A 3,600-nucleotide genomic window follows, 5' to 3' on the forward strand; every position below is an offset into this window, starting at 1 on the left:
CCATCATTCTGCAGGCGGCGGCGGATGAGCGTCAGCAGCGTCAAACGTGAGCGCGGTGTCAGCCTACGGACTGGTAGAGATGGCCGGGGGGGGGGGGGGGAAAAAACGTCTGCCCATCATCAGTGACCGACAGGGGGGAAGTTTGGCTCGGCATAAGCCCCCGAGGGGTGGAGCGACAAACGGCAGGCGACCCGATGGACAGGCGGCGAGTCTCGCGTCCTCGGCGCTCGGACTGGAGCCGGGCGGCGATTGGCGAGCAAGCGAAAGCGGGTCGCTCTCTTGCCAAAAAAAAGGGAGGGCGGTCCCCCGGGACAAGGGTGGGGAATGGGCAGCAGCGGACGCGTCTCGCGGGTTCCTCCATGGCAGCGGCTGCACCTGCCAACGGGAATAGGCAGGCGGTGCCAGGCCCAAGGGGGTACAGCCCCTCCCGCGGCGAAAAAGGGCCCATCCCCTGGTGGGGGTGGTGAAGTGAAGCCGCCGGTTCCCTGAGCAATAAGCGTCCCGGGGGTCTGGCGTGCTGCTCGCGGCGGCATAATCGGGCGCAATGCGGCGCGGCAAGCGCGAGCGGACGAGGAAAGTGCATGGTATCCCTCGTGTGGATGTCAGGCAAAGGCCGTCGGGGAACGTGGGGTACTATTTTCAATCAAAAAGAGCGCCTTCAGCGCTACTCTATCGAGGTCTCGCGGAGGGGCAATTTTTCGTTTTTCACCGACGTGATTGTGTGTGTGTGTGTGTGAGAGAGAGAGAGAGAGAGAGAGAGAGTCTCTCTCTGATCCCCCCTGTGGTGTTGGGTGCGAGGTCGTGGAAGCTTCGATCCCAAGGGGGGGAGCTGATCCCACTCGGTAACCAACTCTCAGGGGCAGTAGGTGGGCGGGCTTCAAGCGCGCTCATCTCGAACGACAAGGGGTCGCTACGCGCGGTCTTCCGCGGGGGGAGCTTCGTCGACGGTATGCGGCGATCGCCGCCCACTACCCTGCCCCCCCTAGTATGCCATCGACCAGTCCCCTGCCCCCTCTCGCCCTTGCTCTTCCTCTCTCCCTCCATTCCCTCGCCCCCATACCCCTCACCCTCCCCTCCATCCCCCTCCCCCTCCCCCCCCCCCTCGCCTCCCTCTCCCTCCGCGCGGTAGGGCCCATGCCCCTTCGCAAGAACACAAGAAGTGGGGTCTTACTAACTGAGCATGGTACGGGACCCGTGTGTGTGTGTGTGTGTGTGTGTGTGTGTGTGTGTGTGTGTGTGTGTGTGTGTGTGTGTGTGTGTGTGTGTGTGTGTGTGTGTGTGTGTGTGTGTGTGTGTGTGTGTGTGTGTGTAAAACCGCCAATGGCAGTTATCAGTCCCGTATTGAGAGAACAACCACCCTGTCCCGTTAAAGCGTACACCAACACCACAAAAGCTCTCTCTCTCTCTCCTGCTCCTCACGCTCAGGGGGGTAACAACTACCGAGTTCCTAGACGAGAGTCTACCTGCCACGTTCAAAACCTGCTCTAGCGGAAATTTTCTGTATATCGTGAATGATCGCCGAGTATCGCCTGCTGCTGCTGCTGCTGTTACGTCTTCGGTCCCCGCGGGAAGCCCCGCGCATAGGACAACAACGTCTGTCCCACACACACACAGACGCGCACATACATCATGCTCGGGCACACCCCACAGTGTAGTGGTGTGAGTACACAAGTACTAGCAGAGTGCACACCTGCCTTGGCGGGTGAGGGTCGTAAGAATCAAAGCCTCTTGGTGCCAAACGTGCTCGAGCGCGCCGAAGAGAGACGATCTACGCTGAGGGAGTTAGCGAAAGTCGCACGGGCAGAGGGGAGACCGAGGCCTCCGGCAGTCCGCACCGCCTCGCGAAAGGGAAGCAACGATCAACTCCAGATTGGACTTGGGTGCGCCGAGCGCCGGCGCGTAGGTCGAGTATCGCCTAATATCGCGCAATATCGCGCAATGCCGCCCACCCGCACCTCTCTCGCACTTTCGGCGCCCAGGACTGACACGTGTTGTGTAACGCTTCACGCGCAACATCGCCAACATCGCGTGCTATCGCATTTTATCGCCAAATATCGCGCGGCTAGTGCCATTTCACTGTGGCACAGCTCGCGTTACAAAACCTTGATTTGACCATTTGCGCAAAAAGGTACATCTCGGTGCCTTCCAGAGGCAGCTGCGACCCCGCCGAGTGGACGGCGTCACACAGCGCCTTGCGCGTCCTGTGGATGTACCTTTGTCGCGTGCCGGAGACGACTCGACGCCGCTGAGATCGGAGATCAAGCTCTGACAGGTCGCACGTCGCTCCTTTGACGCCGACGTGACTCACCCGTGCAGATCACATCATGACACGGTCTCGATGCGCTCGGTACGACGCCTGCGACCCGTCTCGGGTCAGGTGGCACGACGCTCATCGCGCCTACCAGCGCTGCCGTGCAGGTTGCCACGACGAGGTCGAGCACGCTTCTATACGCTCGCCGAGCCTTCCTTTCCATCCCATTAGGCAGTCTGGGAACGGTGGCGGTCAGAGGCAAAGCCTACGAGGGGTGGTGGAACCACATGTCACGGCTACTGCCGGCTCGACCCCACGATAGCCTCCGAAGGCTGACTTTGCGGCACCATCATCGGACGATGTCGACGAGTTTGGTCGCTCTCGCGGTAGCCAGATGACCTCTCTACCTAGGATCATCGGCCATGGCCGCAGGGAGCGCGGGGGAGGGCGCTGGAAGCAACACGGAGCTCCGTGGAGACGTTTTCAAGATTGCGTGTCAGAGTGAAATGGCACTAGCCTCAAAGTGCAAGCACTGCCAGTGCCACTGGCCCCGGGGTGGCGGTGCACGTGGGTGAGCACTGAGCAGCCTGCCCCTCCCTCCCCGCTCCCGAACTCCCGCACTTTCGTGTTAAACCTTACCTTCAACCTTGCCTGTATAAAAACACTGTCTCAGCTGCGGCGCACGCCGTGGACGGCTCGGTGGGCGCGCACTCGAGCCTGGCGAGCTGGCTCTCGCCCGGCAGCAGCCTCGCCTCGAGCCTCGCGGGCAGCCAGCCGGGCTGGGCGCGCCTATTCGTGGCAGAGTGCGGTTGCGGGTCTAGCGCTCTCAGCAGGCAGACCACGGGCACGGCCCGGGGCCGCGCGCTTGGCTGCGTCGGCGATCGCGTCGGGGTGGTCGGGCTGCACATGGCGGAAGCCGCAGCCCTTTCGGCGGCGGCAGGCGCCCGTGTTGAGGAACGCGTGGCAAAGCGGCGCCGTCGCCTCCGCCTCCTCTCTGCCCACACCGCCCGCCGAGGCTCCTCCTTCGCCTCCTCCTCCGCCTCCTCCCGCCGCCCGCAGCCCCTCCCGGGCCCGCTCCGCCACTCGCTCGCCCGAGGCCGGCGGCGGAGAGACATGCTTCGCCAGCCGCTCTCGCAAGGTGCTCCACGTGCCGACACCGGCGGCGGCGGCGGCGGCGGCGGCGGCGTACAGCTCGCGGCTTTTGACGAGGAAGAGCCTGTTCACAGCAGCCGGCCGCTGTGAAGAGACGCCGTCCGCCGCGCGTGCGGCTCGGTGGCGCTTGTCTGGGAGCAGACTTTCAAGTGTTACTCACAGGATAGAGCTGTATGAGTGAAGAGTGGCGCCTGGGT

Source organism: Emiliania huxleyi, assembly GCF_000372725.1.
Source record: "Emiliania huxleyi CCMP1516 unplaced genomic scaffold EMIHUscaffold_286, whole genome shotgun sequence".
Taxonomy (NCBI): Eukaryota; Haptophyta; order Isochrysidales; family Noelaerhabdaceae; genus Emiliania; species Emiliania huxleyi.